The following is a 16,066-nucleotide window of genomic DNA, read 5'->3' as shown; positions in this document are numbered from 1 at the left end:
GCCCTGGAGTCATGGTTTGTCACTCAGATGAAAGAATGAGCTGAGTTACAGGTTTTTTCATGCTGTATTTCATAAGAGTCCTATGACATCATCTGCAAATCCCATGGTGTGCCTTGCTTCCAAGAACTGTCGAGCACTTTACAAGTAAATATGTTTCATAAGCCCTGGAGAGGTGGAGCAGGAGCTCCTTTAACGCCTCCGGTGATGCTGGGCTACTGTGAACCTGAGACCACAAGCGTCACAGGGCCAGAGAGCAAGAATAAGTGTGACCCTATGGCCCAAATCTCCAGTGCATCTCAACTCAACCGATCTGCTGCAGGTCACAGGAAGTCTGTAGAAAAGCTGAGACCTGAATCCCCCATCCCGTGTCCCGTGCTCTTAACCACAGCACTGCCTTTCCCCTTATAGTTAAGCTCCAAAGACAAGATTGAGGGCAGATATCTGACCTATTTAAGCCACCAATGCATCCTTTTAAATGTCCTCTGCTTGATGTCACTCTTGCCGATTTGCCATTTTAAGGTCTCATCCTGGTGGCAGTTGGACAGCCTGACTCCCATCCCTGGCTCCCAGTTCTGTTTAATCTCTTTATCGATGATCTGGATGAGGGGATCGAGTGCATCCTTAGTAAGTCTGTAGATGACACCAAGTTGGGTGGGAGTGTGGATGTGCTGGAGGGTGGGAAGGCCAAACAGAGGGGTCTGGAGCGGTTGGATGGATGGGCTGAGGCCAGTTGTCTGAGGTTCAACAAGGCCAAGTGCCGGGTCCTGCACTGGGGTCACACCAACCCCAGGCAGCGCTCCAGGCTCGGGGAAGAGCGGCTGGAAAGTGCCCGGCGGAAAAGGAGCTGGGGGTGTTGGTGCCAGCGGCTGAACATGAGCCAGCGTGTGCCCAGGTGGCCAAGAGGCCACCAGCATCCTGGCTGGGACCAGCACTGGTGTGGCCAGCAGGCCCAGGGCAGGGACCGTCCTGTGCTGGGCACTGGGGAGGCCAAACCGCGAATCCTGGGGGCGGTTCTGGGCCCCTGACACCAAGAAAGGCCTTGAGGTGCTGGAGCGAGTTGGGAGAAGGGAACGGAGCTGGGGAAGGGGCTGGAGCACAAGTGTGATGGGAGCGGCTGAGGGAGCTGGGGGTTCAGCTGGAGAACAGGAGCTGAGGGGAGACCTTCTGATCTCTGACCTGCCTGAAAGGAGCTTGGAGCCAGGGGGGTCGGGCTCTGCTCCCCAGGAACAAGCGCCAGGACCAGAGGAAACGGCCTGGAGTTGCACCAGTGGAGGTTGAGGTTGGATGTTGGGAACAATTTCTTCCCCAAAGGGCTGTGGGGCATTGGAACAGGCTGCCCAGGGCAGTGCTGGAGTCACCATCCCTGGAGGGGTTGGACAGACGTGGAGATGAGGTTCTCAGGACATGGGTTAGTGCCAGGGATGGCTTAATGGTTGGACTCAATGATCTTGAGGGTCTCTTCCAACTAAAATGATTCTGTGATTCTATGGTTGCCAAATGATTTGCAGGATGCAGGGGTACCCAACATGCAAAGCCCTGACAAATAAACCAAGCAAGGAGCCCTGAAAGAGACAGAGAGAGGTTTTCTCTTCCAAGCACTCAACAAGTGATGGTGTGTCCCAGCAGCAGTCACGCCAGCATCACCAGCTTCTCCAGCCATTGGTTACCCATGGCCAATGCCAGGATCATCCTAGGTGTTCATCTGTAGAAGCCATGAGTAACCCCTAATGAGAGCAGGAGCTGATCGAATCAGAGAAGCCATCCCAGCATCTGTTCTTGCTTTTAGGATCCAAATGCACAACACGAAGTTTTACTCTATCTTCAAATTGTCATCATATTATCAAGAAGGGGCCTCTGTAGGAACAGAGCCAAACATGGATTATTTTATCCGTGAATCCAGAAAATGTCTTGGGTCTTCTTAAGTCATTATGAGGCATCCTTTGTCTCCAGAAGTCACACATTGTGCTTAAAGATGGGATGGAAATTTAGACTGTATTTTGAAATTGACTTTTGTATAATTATTCTGAGCAGAGAGAAGATTCCTTACCAAATAAACCTGTGGAGCAAAGTTTCCTAGAGGCATTTATGTTAGTCCTATAAAAATGCAAGTTTCTGGGTGTAAAGCTGGCTAGAGCAGGGTCAGCAAGTCCCCTTCTCCCATGGGAGGAGCCGTTTCCTCTGAGGACATCTTTGCTTCTCATATGGAGACAGCTACTCTGGCCAAGCCACACTTGACCTCTCCAAGGACATACCCACAGAAGCAGGGAATCTGTAGGGTTCTTCATCCCAGCATGGTGGGGAACAAATACAGTCTGATGTTCTCCCTGGGTGACTTGGGCACTTCAAGGTTTGGCATCCTCTCCTGGCTCTTTTTTCTGTCTCATTTTGTCACTGGTTTTGGTTGGCTCCTGGTTTAGATTCTCATTTCTAGTCTCAGCTTGAGTTCTGCTTCAGGTCTTGGCTATAGGGCTCTGACCACTGAGCCAGGGGATCATCCAGCCCCAAGACATTAAGAGATCACTTCTCCAGAGCAAAATTATCTTCTTCCATGAAAGCACAATAAAGTAGTGTCTGCACAAAGGGCTTGTTCAGTCATGGGTTACTCACCACCTCTCATTTACAGACAAATCCAGAGGATGCTCCTGACATTGGCCTTGAGGCAATCAGCCATTGTACTACAAAACCTTTGAGGACAGAGACTGTCCCACTAGAAAACAGAGGGGCTCCACATTATATATTATTGACTAAATGTGAGTCGCAGTCTCTCCAAGCTAACCAGGATGGAGGTTAATTTATGGTAATTTTCTGAATAATGAGGCTCCTTTACTCATAGTAAGTTGTCCCTTGAGGCGAATAACAAAGCTGGAGCAGCCTGAGCTTCGGCTGTTCTCTGATTCCTCAGCCCTGGAGAAGACCTGGGGAGAACAGGATGGAAATCAGAGAAACTTCAGGGATGCTCTAAGTGAGGATGGGGATGGACTTGGCTCACAAACACATATGAAGAAAAGAAGCAGAAAAGTACCTTGTGCACCTGAATCTGTCATCTGCATTTTTATGTTGCAGGACTTTTCAGTGATCTGAAATATGAGAAATTTCTTGACTGAAAATGGACTGGTATTTTGGGGATACCCAAGAACAGACCAACAGCTTTGGGGTATAAATATGAAGAAGGAAATACTCCTCTCACAGGCCAACTTCCAACAGCTCTTTTCTGTTGGAAGCACTTTCAGACTCACGGCAATTCTGATAACCCCATTTTCTCAAACTCCTAAAGTTGAGATGAGAATCAAAACATAGACAAATGCATACACATATACATCATAGAATCATAGAACGTCCTGAATTGGAAGGGACTTGCAAGGATCATTGAGTCCAACTCACGTTCCTTCATAGGACAAACACGAAATTCAAAAATTCAAAACTATGTACATACACACAAGCACACATACTAGTATAGATGATTATGGAGGTTTTGCTGGATCCAACTGAACGGATTAATATGGTATAGTCTGCAGAAATGTGGGTTGATAAGAGACATATAATAGAAGACAGATACAGAGAAGGGGATAATCTTGTCTTCATGCACATACTGGATGAGAGAAAAAACAATGGGCCTAATTACAGTCAGGAAAATTTGGGTTAGGAACAGACTGGCCGGAAAGGTTGTGGCATCTTCATCATGGAGAGTCTTTAAGAGCGCTTCAACACGGTGTCTGCCTGGTGACATATGACATGGATGGACTTGATCCTCCCTGGAGATCAAGGGCATGGCCCTGCCGACCTCTTAATATCCCTTCCCAGCCCTATTTCTCTATGATTACAGTGCTGGGAACAGTAATATCATCTGTATTCTCACCTCCACTGCTCTAAGAGGATTTCCCCCAGGATGTGCCTAGCTAATAGGCTTCGGCAGATCTTTCGTGAGGCCAGCTTTAGCTGCTAGGAAGTGATCAATATCTGTTCCTTCTTACTGACACTGGTGTCCAAAGTTTTTGCCCATTACTGGGTTTCATAGCTTCTACTGCTCTGTGCTGGTCAATATAAAAGAAAGTGAGGCAGTAGGAGGCCTCTTTACTAATATAAAGCTCTCAGCGAAGACTAAAATTTTATTTCTGGACTGAGGTCCAGAATCCAGGCCTTTGGTGTGGGACGTGGAGGCAGCTGGCTTTGAGGACTTACTGCTGTCTTCATTTCTGCAGCTCTTGGCCCTAGGATTTGACTCTGTCTTAGGACTTTCAGAGTTGTGTCCTTGCCTCCATCTCTCCGAACACCATAGAGAAAGCGTCTGGGGTTCAGATCTCTTTTCTTCCCACACTGGTGAGCTGCGGGTAGGCCACACTGACTCAAATGCTACTTCTCTAGCACATGCAGAGCATTTCCAGCTTCAACTTTGTCCTCACAAATCTCCTGCCAGCCACAGGTTAAGAAGATAGAATAGTTTTATTAGTTCAGAGCAAAGGTTCAGCTACTTCAGTAGGATTTCTCCATTGGTGACCAACAGCAGATGCCTGAGAAGAACAGGACAAGAACAATGTAGAGGTCCTCCATAAGACTTTCCCAGATCCCAGCAATTTGCAATCTGGGTCTTCTTGACCAGGTGATATCTTTGTATTTAACAGTAAATCCCATGAATGCTTTTGCCCAGTTGCCTCAGAAGGTTTTTCTTCCAAACCTTTCATCTTCACAGCTGATACTATTTCCAAAGTTAGAAACTTTCACACATCTGGACTTCAAATTTGTTTCATCACATGGGAAGGAGATCTTGGAGTCCTTGAGGGTAGTCCTCTGAAAAGGCGGGCTCTTTCTTAGCAGTGGATTTAAAAAAGCAAATAGGATGATAGGAATTATTAGGAAAGGAGTAAAGAATGAAAATGAAAGCATCTCTGAATAAACTCATGATGTGAGTCAATATTCAAGCAATGAGTGAAGTTCTGGTCTGAGGAGGACAAAAAAGGATAATCAGAGCTACAAACCTCTTCCATAGATGGAGGCACGTGGTAGAAGTCCTCAGCCTGGGAAAGAGATGGTAGAGGGGATGGCAGCAGCAGTTTGTGAAACTCTGAATGGAGAGCAGAAAGTGGTGAAGCAATTTTTTCTTGGAGGTCATGAAGTGGGGAACATCAAAGGAAATCTTTGTGCAGATAGTTTTGGAGCAAACCAAAAGAAGTTTTGCTTTGTTTTCCTTTTTTTCCAGAGCACACTGTCAGCAGAAGCTGGGGTGGCCAAAAGTATGCAGGTTCAGGAAGAATCAGAAAAAATTTTGGAAGATAAGTCCAGTGGACTCCCAAATGCAACACCTGAAATACCATCTCCTGCTCTCCTGGGAGAGAAAATTACAATATTAGTGTTCCTCTGTTTTGTGAATCTCACTGTTGACCATAAGAAGAGACAGGACTTGAGATGATGGACCATCAGGCTGACCCAAAACCTGCGTAAGCTCTCATGTCCTTCAAAACGCTGAAGCAAACACACCATCTGCTTCCTCAGATCCCATCACCACTTGGCTGCTTGAGCTCTGCAGGAACATGTGAACAAAGAAACATCCTTACTTTTGTAGGTTTTCTAAAAAGTGGCTTAAACTCCTTCTCAAGAGTAGCAGATGAAATCAAATAGAGATGATCTAGCATCAAAACAACCTCTTAGAATTGGGGTGCAGTATGTACAATCCCTGCACAACTGTCTCAATTTAAATTCTCAGTTTCTAGTCATCTGTCCTCTTTCTTATCCGTGCAAGATTAAACAACTTCTTCATATATACATGACTTCAAATGGATAGCCTGAAATCCTACCCAAATTATGAGAAGTGGAAGAGAATTAACCAAGTAAAATTTTTAATCCCCATAGAAGAGCGAAGGGGAAAGAAAATATCTGGGAAATATAGTGAAATCCACAGGCTTTATGATCTTCCAAATCTCACAGGCCTTTACCTTTCACTCAGTTGCCCCTATATTTAAACTTATAATGTGCATTTGTCTCTGAAGACGAAGGTCAGCGAATTCGTGGCAGGGGTGGCACTGGGGGAGCTGAGAAGGTCCCTTCAACCCAAACCCTTCTGTGGTTCTATGATCACCTCTTTAATTCTGATTTTTAAGTATGAATTTAGCAATTCTGTTTGCTTGCTTTAAAATAATCAGTAATTTCAACTTGCTTCCTTTAAAACAATTGCAATTTCAACCTGTTTGGCCTATTTATTCCTAGATTTATATTATTCCTTCTCCTTCTCTCTATATATCTACACGTATTCCTGGAAACCCGTCTTAGACACTCCAGCACTATGGGATGGGATGAAGAGCCATGTAGAGGCTCTGTGCAGAGTAAAGACAACCTCAGGTAACCAGATCGAGTTTTGTCCTTCAGCTTGGAGATGCCTCCAATGGGTACCACCCTTACACTGCATTTCCTGGCCTGATCCTGCAGCTGTGAAGTGCAAAGAGAACACTTGTAGAAACATTCTGCAGTCAACGTGACTCCCTGGGTGAGTAAAGGGTTGCAGGACTTGGTCTGTCTGGTGCCTGCTGCCCACATGCATGTGTGGAATGACTCTATTGGGACCAGCAGGAGTTGTGAAATGAGCCTAGTACCTTTTCCCTGCAGACTTTGTTAATTCTGAGTTATTTTGCATTATGTCTGTGATGCAAGACCCTAAATTTAACACCATGGGGGACTGAGCTGCCTCTAGTCCATTGATCCACCACACGTGATCTATGCATAGAGCTCTGCAACTGCAGGACTGTAACAGATATTACAGAAATGATGTGCTATTTATAGCACAGAAATTGCAGGCTATTCTAAGACGCTGGGAGGGCTCTAGTTATTGCTTAGATTGGCTGAACCAGGAGCAATCGAAAGGCAACCTCCCATGGGATGTCCTGTACACCTTGCAGAATGTGGCAGTAATGATTTGATAATGTAGTTCAGCTGACTTCCTGAGGGAAGAAGATCATGGAATAGCTTGGGTTGGAAGGGACCTTCCCAGCTCCCCCAGTGCCCCCCCTGCCATGAGCAGGGACATCTGCACCAGCTCAGGTTGCTCAGAGCCCCGTCCAACCTGGCCTGGGATGTCTCCAGGGATGGTTCAGCCACCACCTCTCTGGTCAACCTGGGACAGGCTCTCACCACCCTCAGAGGCAACAATTTCTTCCTCATGTCAGGCCTGAATCTCCCTCCTTTAGTTTCAAACCATCACCCCTTGTCCTGTCGCAACAGGCCCTGCTCAAAAGTCTTTCCCCATCTTTCTTACAGGCCCCTTTTAAATATGGAAAGTCCACACTAAGGTCTCCCCAGAGCTTCTCTTCTCCAGGCTGAACACCCCAACTCTCTCAGCCTGTCCTCACAGGAAAGGCTGAGAGATTCAAAGACAAATTTCTATTCCAACATCTTTCTTTGTTCATCAGAGGGAAGCAGTTTTCATCTCCTCTCCTTGAGACAAATCCCTGGATATGGATACGTACATGGTCTTAACATCAAGGCAACTCCTGTTGCCTCCTAACTGACATCTCCCAGCTTGCAATCCTAAGGAGCCCTTTCTTACATCTTAGAAAGATCACCAGCATACTCCAAATTTCTAAAAAGCACCAGCTTTTCTCCGTCCAAGAGATGACACATGATACGGAGCAGAGACCCCCTGACTGGAGGGAGACAGTTTCCAAGGAAACAACCCAAAACCTCTTCTCATAGAGCAGAGGTACTGAGAATATGTTATGGCTAAGCCTTGAGAAATGAAACAGCCATGAAGAAGTGGTTAACTCACCTCTTCGCTCGTGTAGAAAGGTGGTCCCTTCTCAGCAGGTTACTGTGCAAGGATGGGGTGCATCTTCTTCTCCACTCCCCTAGTAGAAGAGGTCCCACATTGTGTGCAGGGCTGAAACTCTCGGGGACAATTGCAGGATTTTGTAGCAAAGGAAGGATTTCCCCAGATTCTGCTTTTCTCTGCATGAAGAACAAGGATGCTGCTGCACAAATGTCCCCAAAGGGCTTGGAAAGGTTTGCTATGACTGGTAAAATCCTTAGAAGATGGAAACAACCAGAAAGGGGTAGATCACAAGGGGTGAATCTTGGTTATGTCCAAGCAAATTGAGGGTCATTTGTAGGGCTGATTTCTCCTTTTTTCATCCACTTTTCCTTATCATTTTGGGGTTGATGGATCCTGCACAGGATTTGGTACCAGAGCTGTCCTGCCCATGGTGGTGGAGATCCCTGGAGAGGTTGGCCTGCCTGGCTACAAGGTCAAGGGAGGACAGGCAGTCTGGGCTAATAATAGCATTACAGTCTCCCTCTCTGGCCCTGGACAAGCCCAGGGGATGGAGGGTGTAAGAGGCTTTCAACAGGGATTCGCTTGGTGTGAGAGCTGGGATTGAGGCGGGGAGGTGAGGAAGAGAACTTACATTGGTGTCATCAGAAACGCATGGTCTGGGCTTGGATGGTCAGCCCTGCATGCTTTGTGCCTCAGTTTCCCCACCTCTGGTGGGAGGCTGGTGCTGTCCCAGGGCTGTCTGGTTGCAAACACAGACTTTTGAGGAGTTCGCAGGGAAACCTTTAGGAAAATGCAGTCTTCATCATGGGGGAGAGCTGAAAATACTAATTTTATTTTGGAGAAGTATAACACAAGACAAATGTGATGCTTCCTAAAAGAACGTGGAAGCCTCCAAGCTTTCAACAAGTGGAAACCATTTTTTCCTATTATATTTAAACAGTTTCCTATGCCTCATTCCCCAACACCCTTCTTAATGAAAGCAGCGAACATAATTGAGAAAAATACTAAACCTCTCTCTTTTTTTATGGTGTCAAATCTTATTTTGCAAAAAACTTCCACTTGGATTTAAAGTATAGCTGGTTAACTGCTTATTACTAATTCTCCAGTGCTCATTTTGTGCAGGGACCAAAGTTCTTTGGCCATACAGTTAATTTTTAGGTGCTCTAATTTTAGACTGTATCTAGGCAGCTCTACCCTGACTTGCCACCAGCAGCCAAAATCTGGCTTTGCTCAGTGACTTGCATAAATCTTCCTATCTGTCTGGTGGTGAAAAGCAAGGTTTGCACTTTTTTTTTGGTATATATTATATTTTTTTTATATATGTATTTATATGTTTTATTTTTGTTTTAATATCCTCTAGCACAAAGCTCGCTCTGAAGTCTCTCTCACAGTTTTGGCCTGAACTTTGCATCCACTTGTGAAAAAAAGAGGTGTAAGTGCAGCTTAAAAGGACAAGAAATAGCTATATTTCAAAACCTCTCTAATGTTAAAAGACTTTTAACGCTGTGAACAAAACACCAAGTCCTATGAAAATAGCTGATTCCAGCTTTGGGCTCCAAAGCAGTTTTACCATTAACCAGTGAGTAGCAGAGGACGTACTCTTTGCCCCAATACTACCCAAAATAGTGTCTGTGTCTCCACTGAACCTGAGATGAGGGTTTGCAGTGTTGCTTCTCCTACTCCAGACTGCACCTAATTCGTGGTGAGCCATCAGAAAGGATGCAGGACCATATATCCTACAGGTGGACATAAAAACTGGTGGGATGCCCATTGGCATTTGACCCTCTGCTCTTCTCTTCCCTGCACTGATGGGCTGCTCTTCACTCAAATCTGATTTTAACACAGTCTGGATGAATGCGAACTTTGCCACACTGGCTGAAGTATTTTTCTTTATTTATTTCTTTCCTGGGGGTGTCCAGATGAAAAAGTCCCAGGGATGCGTTGATGCGCGCCCGAGGTGCCCATGCTATATGCAGAAATCCCTCTGGAGGAAAGGCTTTGCAAGGTTCTGCCTTGCAAACATCCCTGTCCTAAGCAAATTCTTTGAAGGACAAACCTGATAAATACCTGTGAGATAACAGCTCAGCATGACATCAAAGTCTGGAGAAGGTGTAAAGCACAATTTGGCTGAAAATCAAACTGTGGAGTGGGGGCTAGGAGACATCTTTGACTATATGAGATGGATCCTCAGAACTCAAAAGGGGGACTTAAATATGGGGACAGACTTCTGAGCAGGGCTTCTTGCGATAGGACAAGGGGTGATGGTTTGAAACTAAAAGAGGGGAGATTCAGGTTAGACACGATGAAAATATTTTTTACAATGAAGGTGGTAAAATACTGTCCCAGGTTGTCCAGAGCAGTGGTGGATGCCCCATCCCTGGAGACATCCCAGGCCAGGCTGGACGGGGCTCTGAGCAACGTGAGCTGGTGAAGATATCCCTGCCCATGGCAGGAGTTGGACTGGATGAGATTTGAAGGTCCCTTTCAATCCAAACTATTCTATGATTATATGATGCTATGGTCCTGCTGCAGATGCAAAGGCCAATCAATGCAATGACCATGGTGGTGCTCAGACATCTGCAGGTATCTCAGTATGGGCTGCGCTGAGCTCTCCTGGGGAGGGAGGTTGCTCCCTGCTCACTCAGGTCTTTCTGGCTCTGGACATGGGGATGCATATCTTTGCACCTTGGCAAAAAACAAGTCAGCATCACTGAACCATGCAGGTGGCCTTGCTCACAGTGACTTTATGCATCCATAACACATTGTCCTGTCATGCTCCAGCTGGCAAGTGTATGACCCCTGGTTGTATTTTTGCAATGAGGGATAGGGACAGGCCATGAAGAGTTTGTTGATAGGTTTACAGATACCCCTGTAGACAATTATTCTGTATGTTTGAAATGTGTCTGGTTCCTGCCCATGCAGAAAAAGCTTTTCTGGGGGTGGAGCACTGGAGAAGACCAGTCCTGGCTCCTAAAATCATAATGCCTAACTCAAAAGCATGCACAGAAAATCAAATCCAGGCACTTCTGTGTACCTGGGGTGACAAAACATTTCCCCACACACATTTGCAAACACAACTGGCAGGATCCCACCAGAAGTCACAGCCAGGAAGCAGGAGAGACCAAGGGGAGCTTTGAAGCTGATGGATTCCAGCCTAAGGAAAGGGGTGAATGACCAAGCATGAAATTCCTACAATTACCTAGGATCATAGAATCATAGAATAGTTTGGGTTGGACGGGACCTCCAAAGGTCATCTGCTCCAAGAAACCTGCCATGGACACGGAGATCTTCAGCTGGATCATGTTGCTCACAGCCCCATCCAGCCTGGCCTTGATTTACCTAAACCTGCAATGCTTCTTCAGATATGACAGCTCAGCTCCCCAGTAAGCTTGTGCCTCAGTAGCCTTCTCCATACTCAGGGTTTACACAGCTTTTGGGCTTATTTGAAGGTCTGTAGAGAAGAAGGCCATGTGTGAGCACGTGTGAACAAACAATTTCTGCCTTAGCTCAAAATTCAGATCCATCACTCGGGCGATGTATGAGCCAACAGCACACTTCCATAAATGCTCCCTGGATTGCAAACTGTTCCCAGCCAGGCAGGAAAAAACCTGGAAGGGAAGATGAACCCTCCCATGACTTTCCAATACCTCTGTACAAAATGCTAAAAATACCCTTGGGGAGGTGATGGATTGACCTTCATCAAGGCAAGTGCAGATGACGAAGTAATGTCTTGCCAGCACTGGTGTTTGTGAGAGCCTCCTGAGTGGCACCTTGAGGCTCAAGTTACATTTTGGGCTCATGTGAACAGTTCCTGAGCTGAATAACTGGCAAAGAATGAGGACACAAGTCCTCGGAGGGAGAGCGGAGAGCTGCAGGAGTGAACACCATAGGAGATACGCAATGCAAAGTAGGCATGGCCAAAGTCATGTTTACGGCAGGTAGGAAAATAACTACTGCAGGAGCGAGAAAGGATTTTGTCGCTGTTTTGCCTGCTTGGCAATTGAACAAAGCAAATCTTTCTGGCTGGCTGACTTGGGTTCAAACTCCTCATTAAATCCCAGCTCTTATAATCTTATCACCCATGATAAGACATGAATCACTCATGGTGGGGGGATGATTATGGCTCAGAGGAAGATGCAGGAATGAAAGCAGAAGTGATCTGGGGGTCCCTGTGGTCTGGTGGGAGCTCTTTGGTGAGGCACAATCTGGCAGCACAAACTTTGGGTGCTTGCAAAGTCCTCCTGCTCCACGCAAGGCTTTCTCTTTCCATGAGAATCACAGAATCACAGGATGGTTTGGGTTGGAAGGGACCTTCAAAGCTCATCCAGTGCCCCCCCTGCCATGAGCAGGGACATCTGCACCAGCTCAGGTTGCTCAGAGCCCCGTCCAGCCTGGCCTGGGATGTCTCCAGGGATGGGGCATCCACCACCTCTCTAGCCAACCTGGGCCAGGGAGTCACCACATGTCTGGCCTGAATCTATCCTCCATCAGTTTAAAACCATCACCCTTTGTCCTATCACAATAGGATGAGGATGGTCCTCATGCAGCACGAGAGCACACCTTGTTTCCAACCCGAATTCATCATGCTGCAGGCATCAGAAGAAATACACAGTAAGCTGGACCTGATCACAGTACCTGAGCTACGGTGTCTGCTGCAGAGTTGGCCCCATCATGTCCTTAGTGGCCTCAGGGGGAGAAACTGGGGAGAAACTGTCCTTTTCAGATGCTGTGGTGGCAGACTGTGCAGACAGAGATGGTTTGATTAATAGACAACTCTGGCAGCAGTAAAACCCTCTGTGTTTTAAGGCTTGGGAAAAAAAACTACTAAAAATAATACTCCTGGAAAGAGAAAACTTAAAAATTGATAAACAGACAGTTAACCGCAGGCAGGGAAATGACTCTCCAATTTTAAGTCAGAGAAGGAGAATTACAAAGAAAGATAAGCTCGACTCAAGTGTATGTGTCTCAACATGCCAAATACAGGCAGTTTCATACATGCATCCAACCACCTGGCTCCTGGGTGAAGACACTGAACATGGAGTCTTTAAAAAAGGGCATTTTCTGCTGTTAAATAACTGTATAGAAAAAAAAAGCTACAAGCTGTACACAGACAGCTGACTCAAGGTACTGCAAACCTGCCCCATGCCCAACAAACAGCTCTCAAGTCCTTGAATAGAAGTGGAAAGAGGAAAATAAATGTGTCCTCAAAAGCTTTAGTTGATAGGCATCGCCCTAAAAATTCAATACGTGCATTGAAAAAAAAAGACTGCATAAGGGTGCATTTCTGCTTTGCTGTGAGATTCAATTGCTGCTAAAAAACATAACAAAACAGAAATAAAGGAGTCTAAAAGTATTGTGAATTGTTCTTGGCTGCAGAGAGCTGCAAGACTGGCTCCTGCCCACGTTATTCCATCCACAACCTGTGTTTTTCAGGCTCAGGTGCTCCACTAATAGTAGGGTATTCAAAAGGATGTTATTGTTCTAGAATAATCGTCCCAGACATGCGGGTTAATAATAGACAGGGTTGTATATCTCCTGCGCCAACGCAAGCACCAAGCAAAACAAACCACGCACGTTTCCAAAAACATCTATTGAACCGGCACGGCAATGCGTGGCTTCTCAGTAGGAAAACATATCCTCACAGGGAACAGAGCCAAGAGATCTCTAATCTATTATTTTGGACTGTTTTCTGATTTTCAGTGAGTTGAACGGGAGAGGAAAGAGGGAAAAAAAAAGTTGCAGGACAAGTACTGGTAAAACAAGTGAGATGGGAACTGGGTGGCAGCCAGGTCCCTGTCACTGCTCGAGTCACATGAAGGGTGTCCCGGGGCTCGGCCGTATCATCACGGATTTGGGCTCGACTTTTCTTTCTTCCCAAGAAATGTGGTGTCACAACTTGCACCTGCAAGTCACACGTTCAAGATGCTGCTCAGCCTGGGGCGGCGGCGCTTGTGTCTTTACTTCTGAAAGTTGTCACGCTGCATTGAGTACTGAGGTTTCAATTATTATTAATTTTCAGAATTTATTTATTTAGTATTAATTTTCAGGATTCGTTTTATTAATGTATCCTCCCAGGCTGGGACCCTACTGCAGCAGATGGAGCAAGAAGAGGATCAGGACTTCTCTCATCAATAGGATGAGAGGAAATGGCTTCAAGTTGCACCAGGGGATGTTGGGGTTGGATCTTGGGAACAATTTCTTCCCCAAAGGGCTGTGGGGCATTGGAACAAGCTGCCCAGGGCAGTGCTGGAGTCACCATCCCTGGAGGGGTTGAAAATACACATAGATGAGGTTCTCAGGGACATGGGTTAATGCCAGGGGTGGGTTAATCGCTGGATTTGATGATCTTGAGGGTCTCTTCCAACCAAAATGATTCTATGATTCAGAGAATTTACACACAAAATGTATAAAAAAGGTGAATATAGGCCAATAGAAAGATGATGAATCTGGACAGACGATGGTCCCAGAACGCTAATATTTTTTTATCTCATGCCGTCACAACCTGGCAGTATAATTTTTTGCAGGTTTTTACCTAGTTACGATAAGAAGAGACACTTCTTTCCTTACTTCGCTTGCAGATAACTCTAAGTCAACAGGGGACACAGGCAGAAAACCATTCCCCTTTCACTCAGCACTATTTTAGTGGTGATTTATTTCTGTTCTGGGCTCCCTTTTGGAGGTCTTATCCAAGAGCTGTTGGGCAAGACCCTTTCTTCAGACATGCTCTTGCAATTTTCCATTTTTATACATATTTCAATAGGCCACTACAACTGTTGGAAGACGGCCCTTTGGCCAAATGAGGACCGAACAAGTCCTGGTGCCAGTTTGACTCAAAAAGTTGGGTATGGGAATGCCTCAGAGGACTGAGAAGAAAAACAAGTCATTCTTTCACCTCTGAATTTCTAATTTAAGCTCTCCACAGCTGAAAATACAAGGGGTTTCTTTGTGAAACACACTGATAGACAAGTGTCTCTGGGCCAAAAAGTGGATGTTGCAGCGGCATCTCCAGGATCAACAGGAAAAAATGCTGCTGGCTCAGCAAAGCACAATCCTCCTCCCACCCTAAAAGCCAGACAAAAGTTGAGGAGTTTTTTGGGGTGTTTCGGTGGTGATTGCTATCTGCTCTCCACAAATAGGCAGCTCTGCATGCTCCTAGCTTTCAATGGGCTTTTCCTTGCGGGATCTCAAGGTGCTTCTCAAATGCAGATTCTTTTTATTTTTCCCAAATTATAGAAGATGAAACTGAGATTAAGGAAGGAGGAGAGGCCTGATCCTTTGCCCAGGGGTGTAGCAAAATCCTCCCCCTTAACAATAGGGCCAGACATTACATTATAAAGAATCTGGTTTAATATTTTGGGATCTGGGGCAGATGCATCTGTCCCCATCTGTAAAAATCTCTTGCAAGTGCAGCCATGTTAAAACCTTGATACGAACTTAAATGTCACCTCGTTTCTTATGGCTCTCACGAGCAGGTCCATAAACATGTTGTTAGGAGCAGAAAATTAGGCTTGCTGAGTGGTTTCTACAGGCTATCTTGATGGCTGGACTCAATGATCGTGAGGGTCTCTTCCAGCCAAAATGGTTCTATGATTCTGTGAAAATGAAACTTAAAGAAACCATTAAAGCTTCTGTTAAAAAAATTTCTAAAATTGTATTTTTTCTACCTTTTCCACTTAATGTCGTGATGCTTTTAAGAACCTGGATCTCCCAGTTCCCACTGGGGAAGCTAAAATCAGCCAAGAATGGGGTGGGAGAGCATCTGAGCAGGAAGGGGACCACAGTGCCTTAAAATGCCCATCACTAGTGGAGGCTTGGGGGGATTTTTCCCCATTCTGTGTTGGGGAGAAGGAGAACAGGGAGGGAAACACCTTGCAGAGGGTATGGGGCTGCCCCCTGCCTTGTCATACTATCATAGAATCATTTTGGTTGGAAGAGACCCTCAAGATCATCGAGTCCACCCGTTCCCCCAGCCCTGGCACTGCCCCATGTCCTGAGAACCTCATGTCCGTCTGTCCAGCCCCTCCAGGGATGGTGACTCCAGCACTGCCCTGGGCAGCCTGTTCCAATGCCCCACAGCCCTTTGGGGAAGAAATTGTTCCCCAGATCCAACCTCAACCTCCCCTGGCGCAACTTGAGGCCGTTTCCTCTGGTCCTGGCGCTTGTTCCTGGGGAGCAGAGCCCGACCCCCCCTGGCTCCAAGCTCCTTTCAGGCAGCTCAGAGATCAGAAGGTCTCCCCTCAGCTCCTGTTCTCCAGCTGAACCCCCAGCTCCCTCAGCCGCTCCCATCACACTTGTGCTCCAGCCCCTTCCCCA

The sequence above is a fragment of the Caloenas nicobarica genome, chromosome 1, assembly GCF_036013445.1.
Source record: "Caloenas nicobarica isolate bCalNic1 chromosome 1, bCalNic1.hap1, whole genome shotgun sequence".
In the NCBI taxonomy this organism is placed as follows: Eukaryota; Metazoa; Chordata; class Aves; order Columbiformes; family Columbidae; genus Caloenas; species Caloenas nicobarica.
The sequence above is the reverse complement of the archived record's forward strand: the minus strand, read 5'-3'. Positions refer to the sequence as shown.